General features: G+C 39.1%; 1 long non-coding RNA gene across 1 annotated transcript; it reads left to right on the forward strand.

The window, feature by feature from the left end:
- The first annotated feature begins 8,418 nt into the window (after window positions 1-8,418).
- On the forward strand, window positions 8,419-11,388 carry LOC136562596 (uncharacterized). The gene is made up of 5 exons (XR_010784530.1): window positions 8,419-8,531; window positions 8,897-9,054; window positions 9,542-9,679; window positions 10,747-10,908; window positions 11,285-11,388. It is a non-coding gene; the product is annotated as an uncharacterized lncRNA (long non-coding RNA).
- Window positions 11,389-12,858: the final 1,470 nt, after the last annotated feature.

The following is a 12,858-nucleotide window of genomic DNA, read 5'->3' on the forward strand; positions in this document are numbered from 1 at the left end:
ATTTTTTGTCTGTGCAATTCCATTTTTTCCTAAAAGCATTATTTTATAAAAAAATGGACATATATACCATCAGTTTCTTAAGCTGTAAAGTTATTTGAAGGAATTTCAGGATATTCCTCATGGAACAAAAAACTACTCAAGCGCCAGTTTTAAGGGTTTTATTAAGATACCAAAAAGAAATATTTTAGTAAAAGTAATACTAATATTAAAAAAAGAAAAATCCAGAAGGAAACCTTTAAAAGAGCAAAAGTTTGAAGAAGTCTTGTAATGTTCCACAAAGAAACGCTGATTCTTTGAAGGGGAATATATCAAAGCATCTCTCCTTGTGATAACCTGTCTTTTCCTCTTATTTGTTGAATCATTAGAGGTTTTCTAATGTATTTTCTAATGCATTTCTACTGCATTACATTGCATTCTGAACATGGTTTATGTTTCCAGAAGAACCTGAACATTTGCTCTGAAGTGGCTTTTGAGATCCACCTGAATTTCCCTCGTTTATGACAATCTCAAAAGAAACGAACACAAGTCTCCATGAACAGGGAGATTTCCCCAATATTGCTATAAATTTTATATCCATTTTATTTCATAGAGTGTTATTAAAAATGGTCAGCCCTGTACCATTCCAGTAAGAGAGAATTATTCCTTTTTGCCACCCAACCCTGCCAATTTAACCCTTCCTCAGCTCCTTTACAAATGTACCCTTAAGGCAGAGCTGCTTGGATTCTTTGGGGGTTTCCTTTTCCAAGGTCTGACATTTCTTTCTGTAATTTAGTTTAGCCTGCCTCCAGTTCCTTATCACTTTGTAAATGTCAGATTTGCAAAATGCACACAGAGCTTTATAGAAATGTGAACAGTTTAAGTTTGTGTCATCTCATAATTCTGCCATTCTTACACATTCCACTCTTTGGGTTTTCCACCTGCCTGAATTTCAACCCTCCTGGAGTTCCCATTTCTCCTTGCATCCTTCTGTTTGCTGACTCTGAATTTAATATATTTGTGGCATTTTCCCAGACACCTCTCATTGTCACATTTAACACGAAGCCAGAGGAGAATTTGGGTGGGAAGGAATCTCCAGAGGTCTCAGGAACAGCCTAAACCTGCAGAGTCCACAAGGAGAAACACAAAATCTTTGTTTCTTGTGGAAATGAGGATTTTTAACAACAGGGAAATTTTCAATTAATCACATTAATCTCGTAATAGTGCTACCTGGAGACTTCAAATTAGGGATTAATTGAAATCATTTTTGATATATTACTTAATTTAGAGTTGGAAAATCAGGCAAATTGGGCATTATTATGATAAAGAAATAGTAAATAAAACATTGTTCTGTGTCAATTAAAAGGCTATGTAACATTCTTACCTGCTAATAATGAACCATAATGCAAATGGAGTAGACTTTTAAAAATTGTTCTCCAAATTCCCTCTGTACCAACCAAAGAACAGATAATGGCAACATCAAATACATTTTCCTTATATTTTTCTTAATGCATTTACTACTGTAATGTCTGAACATTTACACATTTAGACCTAATAAATAACTTTAATTTCATAGAAAGATGGAGCTTCCACTTCAAGGTGGCATTTTTTAAAGCAAATAAATGTAATAGATTTTTGTGCTTGCTTTCTTATCTAAGTGCCACTTTATCTATTAAACACTTGACGTGCCATTTGCTGCTAAGTTATTGATAATTGTATAGACATTTTTATAATGACACAGAACAAAACATGATTGTGCAAAGTCTGCAAGGGGCTGCTGCAACATAAAACATATAATGAGCTAATGGTTTCAAATTAATCACTGAATTAGTGAGGGAAAAATAAAGAGACTGGCAAGAAGGCGCCATAAACCTGTTCCCTTCAGTGCTGGAAGGGCTGTGGAGGAAGGAGCATCAATTCTCAGCTGTTCCTATCCTTTGTGGTTGTTTCTTTTTGGGGACTTTTTTATTTCTGCAGGAGTTCTGTGCCACTATAGGGCACGAAATAACACGACACACACGCACTGCTGTTTTCAGGGTAAAAAAGGGAAGTTTGTTTTCTGACTCCAACATTTATAGATTTCCAAAAGTGACAGTGGCCACCTCTCCAATGACACTGGACAAACCAGTGTCCATCAAATTTCTCCTCCTCCACAAAAGAATACAAAACATTAAGTTATTTACAGAAAGTGTGTGAAAAAAAAAACAAAACTTTGTTATAAGAATGTAAACATCAGAAAGTTTAGAAAATCTTAAAAAATCAGGGCGACACTTTTGCTCTGGCCCCACTCTGTGTTCAGAGAGAACACATTTCAGACAGCACAAATTTTGAGCAACAAAGTCAGTCCTGTTCCAAAAAGGGAAAAGATGTAAAGGTATAAATAGATATAAAGATATAAATAGATATAAAGGTGTAAATAGATGTAAAGGTGTAAAGGGAATAGGTGTAAAGGGAATAGATGTGGGGTGTGCAGGTTTTCTTTCACAATTAACTGAGTACAACCACTCTAAGTTTATTTGTTTAGATTCAGACTTCAAAGGACATTGGTTTATTCTGAAATGCCAGGAGATGGAGAGTTACTTTGGGTATATCAGGGGAGTGGGTTGGACTGAAAAACTGACTTAAAGCTGATGCTCTGTGACATGGAGGAAACAGGATGGATTTTGATGCTGTGCCCCACCAGCAGACACATTTTATTTCGTTTGTTACCCAACTCTATCTTTACCCAATAATTACGACAAGGGAGGCAGAAAAATTTGATTTTCCTTTTGCTTTCTGAGCTTTCAAATTCTTTTTGCCTCAGGCAAAATTTTTTTTTTCCTTAGTTTCTGGTTAATATACTGTGCTGAGAAAACTCCAAAGAATAAAGTGAGTTGGGGGGCTCAAGGAATTAAAGCACCCCCACCTGTCTGGGGTTTTCCCAGTGACCCCTGATGAGCAGCTTGGGGCAGGGACTGGAATCCTGAAATCATTCCCAAATCCAAACTCCAGCACCTTTCACTGGAGCTGCAAGGAAAGAGCTACAGCTTGATTAAACCTCTTTAGGATTATATTTCAAGTCTACAGCTCTGAAAGTTGAGTAATAATATAATGAGTAATTAAACATGTGAATTAAAAGGTGAACCTCACACCGTAGGCTGAATCTGTTCAGGTTTTGCAGATTGTTTGAAAGAGAAAGGTCATTTATTAGCAAGCTCTTTTTTTTTTCTTCTGTTAGGTTTCAAAAATCAAATGCCAACCTAAGAAAAGGATAATTTTATAGCTCATTTCTGGAATGAAAACTACCATTTCCAATTGTATGTGAAGTGATTTCAGGAGTGAGTGTAATCTCACTTAGTCATCTCCATAGGCATTGTCTACAGGTTGGAGTGTCTAGAAAAATGTTGATGTTGATAAAGGGAAATAAACGCCATGTCCTACAATTGCAATATTTCATCCAGATAAGATATAAAAATGGGAACAATATGGGATGAAAATTGCATCTTCATTATGAAAATCTTGAGGGTACCAAAAAGAAGAGAGCAATTTTAAAATATTATATCCTCTGGATTGCTGCAGTGTGTTTCACTCTACAGTGGCACAGTTTAAGGGTTTGAAAATCTGATGTGATTCCTTAAAACTGGTTTGGGATATTTCCCCCTCTTTTCTCCCCTCCAATACTTGTATGGGGTTTTTTTGCAGGAAGGACAACTCAGGGTGCTGTTTGCAGGTCCTGGTTGGCTGGGGTGACCTGCGCAGGGTGTTTTTGTAGGGGCATCACAGTAAATCCCCACACATGGCTGTGTTTACCTCGACCTTGTCCCTTTCGGGGGTGAATTCCTTCAGTGGCACATGGGAGAGCTGTGGGCATAAACTGGGAATACCAATGGAGGGATGGAATCTTTCCTCTGCCAATAGAAATGTATTTGGTGCATTTCACTGGTAAGTGAGCTCTCTATAACCCTGACATTCTCTCCTCATATTCACATCCATGCTTACTACAAATACCACAGGGACACACGGCATAAGAGGCTCTAATTTTCACTGTTGTATTTATATGAATGGAGGAGACTTTTTAATGCCAAATTTTGCTGAGAACAAATCCAGCAACAAGGGCTTTCTGTGTCTGAAAAGAGTTCCTGTAGCTTGAAAATGCTCAGTCTGTTACAAAATACATAGAAAAGTTCCATATGAACAAATTCCAGATTTAGGAAGTGTTGTGACAGCTGAAGTCCAAGGGAATATGGTGACTTTTTATTCTGCTTGAATTTTTGTTGTGGTTTAAGCCCAGCTGGCAACAGCCTTGCAGGATCTTCTTTCCTGGGACTTTGGGAAGCTTTGCTTTGCACATCAGTGATTCTGTGTGAGGGGATTGCACTGTGTGACCACATTGCTCACATTCGCCGAGTAATCCAGGTAAATCATTGTATTCTCTGCTGAAACTGTAGCTTGGAATTAAGTTAACAACCCTTTATTCAGAGCTCCCTCTGCCAAATGCACAAAGTCACTTTGGCACTGAGGACAGCAAACATTGTGACTGGGTGTCATGGAAATTTGGCTCCACAGCACAGAGGTTCCTGCAGCTCAGTTCCACAGCTCAGGCCAGGAAAGAATTGAAAAATCTGCTCCTGGTTGGGGGAGATGATCTGAAATCCCCCCCTCAGTCAGTCTGATGCCCAGGCCAGGAGAACCCAGTCTTCCATCAGTTTATCAAATAAGAATTAAATTAATCTTTAATAAGTTCTGATGGTGGTGATGACTCAGAACATCTGGCAGTTAATTGGATCTATGACTTCTGTGTATTTTAAAATAACTTCCAATGTGATTTGCTATGCAACATCTGGATTTGGAGTGCAATTTCAGAAGTGTGTGCTGGATCTCATTCATAAAACATCCACGATGGGTATCAGTGAGCATAGGAAATTAAAACTCTGATAACTTCCTTTATGTTGATTTAAGCTTCCACTTTTTATTGATGGGACAGTTTGTTTTTTAATAATTTTAGGTCAGCATCAGATTTCTACATGATCAATCACCTGTGAAAATGAAGGGTAGAACTGCTGTGTGGTATTCTTGGAAAACTCAATCCTCAAGCATTCCTTTTTCATACAATCTCTTCTATTTCAAGATTAACACACCTCAACAGGAGTATGAGAGTTTTACTCTCTGCAGACACTTCTCTTCTATTTTTCTATAGCTCTAAATTTAATCAGTAAGGTAAATAAAGTAATAGTTTTTAAATTGTGATGATGATGATGATGATAAGTAAAAAAATCATTCAGCACAATTTTTAGCTCCATCACAACCTAATAATTCCTACACTAACTCTTTCACCTCTGTTAGTACTTGTGCTGTTGTTAGTGAATAAATTATTATTGATGCAATCTAACACAAACTTTATCCATCCTTACAAAATTACAGCTCATTTCCTCTGCTGGCCCCTCTGTGCAGGACAGGTTCAGATTTCAGGGACAACTGTAAAGAGAAAAGCCTTCTCCAACCTGGGGAATGGTTGGGAGCACTGTTGGAAACAAAAGGAATTTATCAAATGGCCCAGCTGTTCACTGGGAGTTAAAAATGATCCCTTTTCTTTGGGTGCTGTTTGGTATTTATAGCTCAGTAACTCCCTTCTACACCACCCAGCAATCTGCCTTTGGACAACAGAGAAAACTGATACAGATCGAATTGGAAGCTGTTAAATACATAGAAAACAGTCGGTTCGTTTACTGTAGAACAGTTCTTAGCAAAACACTGAGAGATATTTTCAGGTGTTTTTTTCTGTTACTGCGTCTTTATTTTTTTTTTTTAATTTTACTTAAAGGGCTGAGTACAAAAACTTTCACAAGTTACAGAAACTCCCAAAATATCATTTGCTTCTGATTAACTTTGAAGAAATGGAGTATTCTCAAGGTCAGATTAAGAAAGTGTTTCCACTATTAATGCTGAAGTGTTGATGTACAGGTCGTGTTTTGTAGCACTTGCATTAAAAATTTCTGCTAAAGGAAATCCTTTGCTGTTTTCCCTATTTTATTCCTTTGAAGGGAGTAGTTTTTGCTGCAGAAAAGGAGAATTCCGGCATTGTCACTTGAATGTAGTGAAATGAGGAATGTTGGTTTAGGAAACAGCCTTCCATTGGAGCTGGAAATAATTTAGAAAAGATTTTCTGAATATTTGTTCACAGAGCACGGGTCCCAGCTGAACTCCATGGTAATATTCTGCCTGTGCCTTCCCTCCACAGGCTTTGGAATTCAGGTTATACAATTTTAGAGTCTCAGTCACTGCTTATTGTGGAGGACACTACCAATTAAAGGAAATGAACAGAATTTTTAAGGTTTCCTAACAGGAAAAGAACCCAGATAATTGGGATGCTTGGGCAGTTCTAAATCACTTTTTTGTTGTTGTTGTTGCTTTTCCTTCCAGTAACATTTTTGAACCAATGTCAATTATTTCAGTTTGATGGTTCCAATTTTTCCAGAAACTGAAATTTGGTGGGGACTAAGATAAAATTTTTCTTTGGTGTGGTTATTTTCACCTGATGGATTTTCTGCTTCTTTTCATTCTTAGTTCTTGCTTGCTGCACATCCTTAGCAGAGGCTCTTTAGGGTAAATGTTCTACAAGGATTGCTACATTTATACACTCTTGTGAAATGATGTCTTACAGTTTTCCCATTTGTAAAATATGTGATAAAACTGCTCATATAAGTATTTTGGAACCTTATTGTTTGAAAGCATTTGTTAATCTTTAGAGGAGCCTTTCTTCCCATCACAGATAACAGATGTAAGGGACAGGAGGCCTTGGTACTGATCTGGTTTATCTGTAGCGAGCCTCTTTCAAAAACCATTTTTGAGGAGCACATATGTGATTGCTTCTGTTGTGATATCCCTGGGCAGAGGAGGTGGGCGTGGGAAACCAAAGCAGGAGGGAGAAATCTGGGAATCTGCTGCTGGGGGATTGCTGCCCTGCTGGGACAGCCCTGCTGGGACAGCCCTGCTGCCCTGGGGGACTTGGCCACCTGAATTTGGCTGCTCTGCCCTGCTGGGACAGCCCTGCTGCTCTGGGGGAGTTGGCCACCTGAATTTGGCTGCTCTGCCCTGCTGGGACAGCCCTGCTGCTCTGGGGGGTTTCCCTGGCAGAGCTGCAGATTGTTCAGACCTGAATTTGGCTGCTCTGCCCTTGGGTGGAATGGAGAAGTGTGTCTTGTATTCAGGAAAAGTTAAATTTCAGGGGATCCTGGAATGGTTTGGGTTGGGAGGGACCTTAAAGCCTCAAAAATGGTTTTTGAAAGAGGCTCACTACAGATAAACCAGATCAGTACCAAGGCCTCCTGTCCCTTACATCTGTTATCTGTGATGGGAAGAAAGGGTCCTCTAAAGATTAACAAATGCTTTCAAACAATAAGGTTCCAAAATACTTATATGAGCAGTTTTATCACATATTTTACAAATGGGAAACCTGTAAGACATCATTTCACAAGAGTGTATAAATGTAGCAATCCTTGTAGAACATTTACCCTAAAGAGCCTCTGCTGAGGATGTGCAGCAAGCAAGAACTAAGAATGAAAAGAAGCAGAAAATCCATCAGTCCAAAATAACCACAGCAGTGCCAGCCCTGCCATGGCAGGGACACCTCCCACTGTCCCAGGCTGCTCCAAGCCCTGTCCAGCCTGGCCTGGGACACTTCCAGGGATCCAGGGGCAACCCCAGCAAATCTGGGATAATTTCCACCTCTCTGTCCTGCCCCCAGTCAGTGAGAGAGGACCAGCACGAAAATGAGTCCTTGTCACCCCCTGCATGCACCAAAATGCTTTTAACCCAAGCACAATCCTTCTAGCTCTGCTCACCAGCAAGAAAATATTCAAATGTTATTCCAGTATTCAAATGACAGGTTGTTTGTTTGTGTATTATTTAATTCTCACTGACTTTAAGGCAAGATAATGTTTCTATCTCTGAAGTTTAATAGCACAAGTGGGTGTTAATTCTGATACAGTTCAAGAGCAATAAAATGCTGCTAGAATTCCACTGAATAGCAACCTGCTGTAAATTTTAGTCATGCAGTGCTAGTATCAAACAGAATGAGCAGCCAGGCTGCAGATGAGAGATTGAAACCACTTTGAACATGTCTCAATTGGCAATCATTAAAGAGGCATTTCTACTGATTTTGCATCTGGTATTCAGACAGAATTCATAGTTCTGAAAATGTGGAAAATAAGTGGCTTTTATAAGGTAGGTAGTCTATTGGATTTGATTGTAACTTCGGTTGAAAACCCCTATCAAGAATATAAGCATGAAGAAAAATGGATTATCTCTATAATTCTCTCTGAAAACACAACTCAATGTGAATTTGTAAACACTGAACTACCTACAAGTCAATGGAAAATGTTCTGCAGATTTCAAATACCTCACTACTTTTATTTCAGGACTGATATTTTATTTTATTGGGCTTCAGGGTTTCTACTCTCTGACCAAAGTATCAACCCAGGGAACCACTGGAAATGTCATCCTGACTTGGAGAATGCCATATTTTAGCTGGAAATGTACCTTTCAGTGAGTGCTCCAGTCCTACTTGTGTGACTCAAGTGGGTATCACAGGAAGGGAATTGAGGGTAAATTCAAATACTTGGCTGAAAGCAGCCTTGAGATGGAAGCAGGAGGGGGAGATTCCTTTCCATTCAGTGACTGGGAAGTGTGGGGAATCATGGATAAAATGAATACAGGAAAACAAATAGCAAGGAGTGCTTTTCTTTTCATCCTCTTTTAGCACATGCCTGAGTGGGTTTATGTCACTGTGAGTTGGTCACTAGAGGTGTGCTGTCTAAAAGAGAATCAGCATTTTATCTTGATTTTTTTCCTACATACATTACAACCTTTTCCAGAGCTTCCTAATCACTGGTATTTGTTCCTCACCCCTTTCAATCCACAAACTTTGATGTTTGTTGGCCAGTTTCAGCCAGATTTGAGGAGATCCAGGTCTGGGGTGTGGGTCCTGTCTGGGTGCCTGGCCCAGCCACGAGGTGACCCCAAGGCTGTTTGTGCTGCTGGCCACCAGTCTGGAGCTGCTGCCTCTCCTGTGCTGTGCTGTTGTCAGGTCCCCAGGATGAGGTGAGAGATGAGAATCCGACTCCAAGTTCTTAGAAGGCTGATATTATATTATATTATATTATATTATATTATATTATATTATATTATATTATATTATATTATATTATATTATATTATATTATATTATATTATATTATATTATATTATATTATATTTATTATATTATATTATATTATATTATATTATATTATATTATATTATATTATATTATATTATATTATATTATATTTATTATATTATATTATATTTATTATATTATATATATTATATTATATTATATTATATTATATTATATTATATTATATTATATTATATTATATTATATCATATCATATCGTATCGTATCATATATATTATATTGTGTATATTATATTATATTACAATTATTATATTGTATTTATTATATTATATTTATTATATTATATTTATTATATTATATATTTTATTTTGTTCTATTTATTGTATTCTAAAACTATACTAAATAAAGAGCAAGGAGACATCAGAAGGCTGGACAAGAATGATCATAAAAACCCCATGACTGACCAGAGAGTCTGACACAGCTGGACTGGGATTGGCCATTAATTAAAAACAATTCACATGGAACCAGTCAAAGATGCACCTGTTGGTGAGCACCCTCCAGACCTCATTCCAAGCAATCAGATAATTATTGTTTACACTTCTTTTCTGAGGCTTCTCAGGAGAAAAATCCTGGTGAAGGGATTGTTCAGAAATATCCTGGTGCCCCTCCTGAGCCGTGGAGCAGCAGCCAGCTGAACCCTCCCTGTGTGTGAGGCTGCAAACTAAAGCAGAGCAGATGCCACTCAGCAGGAGAAAACCAAATTGTTTTCACACATGGAACAGGATGGGAGTGCCGGAAAAAGGGGGAATGAGGCAGCTGGAGCTTGAGGAATTAAAAAGGGATGGGTTGTAGATGTGAGGGAGCAGAATAAATCAGGAGTGATGCATAAACTCACAAAAGGCCAGCTTTTGTCATTTCTGCTCCTCACAGTATTAATTGCTCCTCTTTGCTTTGCTGGTCTTCACAAGAAAGCAGAAGTCAGAAAGAATCACTACATTTCAACTCAGCTGGGAGACAAAAAATAATTCTTAAGCAGCTTATTCATTATATGTAATAAATCTCCAAACAGTATTTACTAGAGCTTATTTATGGTCCCGTGTTCTTATATAATTTGTAAAAAAAACCCCAAAGTGTCTTAAAATTGCTGCTTCCAAAGCAGTTCTGAGGCAGCTCCTTCTGGGGGAGAAGTTTAGAGAGCAGGTTGCTTACGTGTGCTGTGTGAGCCCTTCCTTTGTGAATTAATTGGGTTGATACAGAAACATCAAAACAGATTAAGAAAACCTGCCCTGGTTTTTCCTTCCAGACTCTGGGACCCTTGTTTGGTAGAAGTTCTGTGTAGGTTTTAAGATGTGTCTGTGCATTTCAGCATATCCATATTTTTAAGGCTTTGCATCAGATGGAGGAAAAGCAGGCAGTGACAAGATTTGCGGGGTGTAGAGTGTACATAATCTGACATTTCCAGGACACGGATTTTAACTAATTTACACCATCAAGCCACACTACTTAAATTCGTGACAGCAAACCATCTTCAAATTGTATACAGGAATGTCTTCACTTTGCAGATCTGAGATCCACCACATTCTGCAGAAGTTAATCTTCTTTTCCCCCTCCAGGTTGTGACTGAGGATCACTGCTGTACTTGCTGCCAGTGCCACCTGGGCTCTTCCCCATGGCCAGGAGCTCACCTGGGCCTCTCAGGGCTGCTCCCTTTAAGAGAGCCCACAGATTATCCCTGCATGGATTAAACTGGCTTTTGGTCAGCAGCAGATGAGTTGGTGAGTTGGAATAAGAATTACTGTGGGTAACAGTTTGCACATATTTCAATGGATAAATTTCAAATACTAAAAAAACAGCAGGCGTCAAAGACGTGAAATGTCAATAATTATTTGAAGTTCCTGAAACATGCCATTATATGTTTTATAATTAAAAACCAAACTCCTTTACTGGTACATCTCTTTCCAGTAAGTTAAATTTCACCCCTCCCAAGGATACTATCTGGATTTTTTCCTTAATGCTAAATTCCCTTCCAGCTTTGGAATGTGTTTTATTTATACCCCTGTCGTTTTATTGGTGAATATTTAAATTGTCGTGCTGACTAAGCAGGATCAATATCTGACTTTGCTGCTGAGGTGAAATGTTCCTTATTTACAGCTCCTGGATGACAATTTCCCTGTGGATGCAGCAGTCCCTTCCACACCTCTGCTGTGCAATTCCTGCCTCTGTCCTGGGCTGACTCTGAGCTTAACAGTGCCAGGAACTTTGCTTTAGCTGGGTTTGTGTGGAAAACTCTGAATCAGCCATCCACCTCCACACACCACCCCTTCTGTTTATTGATTTCATCGTTTATTTATTTCTGCTCATTTATTTCATTGTGAAATTATTTCATTTAATTGCATTTCACTTAATGTAGGCAGTTTGTAACCTGTATGGACTAGAGGAAAAATTGTTGTCAGACCCTGCCTGGGTTAGCTGGGCTGACACCAGGCAGGGTTTTGTTCCTCACAAGCTCCATGCTAAAATGACAAGCTTTCCCTGTGATGTGCTACAGAAGAATGAACTGCACTTTAGGGCATTCATTAAAAAAGATTCCTCCTATGCTTTCATAATATTATCTAATGTTATGATTAAAATCTTTATGCTTGTCAGAGAAATTAAAATAATAACTATATTTTATTTTATCTCAGAATAAACACTTGAGCTGAAACTTTGAGGAGGACAGGCACACAAACCACCCCGAGCTTCCCAACACTGCAAAATCCCCCGTGCTCCTCTGGCTCAGCTTTCCTGCTTCCCTGGAATTCCCTTCCTTAGCAAGGGTGCAGGCAGGCTGAGGGCAAGGGGGATGTGATTGGAGTGCTTGGGTTTGTCCAGAGCCTCCCACAGCAAAACAGCCCCAAGGAAACCCCACCAGGTCCTGCTGGCTGGGAGGGTTTTGAAGGAATTTGAGATGGGACCTCTGCATTGGTTTTGATGATGGGATTTATTTTTCTTAGGGCAGGAAGGGTGAGTTAGGCTCACATCTTCACCGCATGGCTCAGAAGGTCACAAGATCCTCAGTTACAAGACCTTTTAAGGAGTTATTGACCAATAAAACACTCCCAACAAGGATATTTATGCTTTTGACCCAATCCTTCAATATTTTGTCTTATGGACCCATGTTACAGTGTGAGCTTCTTAGCCAATCATGTTATGGCACACAAACCTACAGCACTGCATCCTAAACTTCTTGTTACCTTTGTAACTACTTTTATTTTTTCTATATCTTAAACTCTAAAACTCTAAACTTTCCTTTCCTTAGCTCATGTGTCTCTGCTATAAACCATAAATCCACATTCTCTTTTCTAGCTCCTAAGTTTGGGAGCCTTTTCCAAGGTCTCCGATCAAATCCTGGGTTTAGTTCTGGGCTCACAGGCCCAAAGTTCTGAGAGCTCTCTGCATTCCAGATTCCAGCACTGGCAGAGCTGGCAGTGCCCACACAGCTCTGAAGGACTGCAAACATCACTGCAAAGTTTCTATCCCTGCTTTGATTTCATGGAAGATTAATTCCAGTCTGCAAGAGTGAGGTGAGAGATGAGCTGAGCTGCCAGGATAAACCCTGGGCATCTGAGGTGAGGTGAGGATTGAAGTGGTGTCAAACACTGTGGGCTCAGTTTGTCTGTGCAGAACCATGTGCTGCTGTGCTGTGTGAGAGGCTCTCCAGAACATCCCAGGGTGCATCTTCCAAG

This window comes from Molothrus aeneus, chromosome 14 (genome assembly GCF_037042795.1).
Source record: "Molothrus aeneus isolate 106 chromosome 14, BPBGC_Maene_1.0, whole genome shotgun sequence".
Lineage (NCBI taxonomy): Eukaryota > Metazoa > Chordata > Aves > Passeriformes > Icteridae > Molothrus > Molothrus aeneus.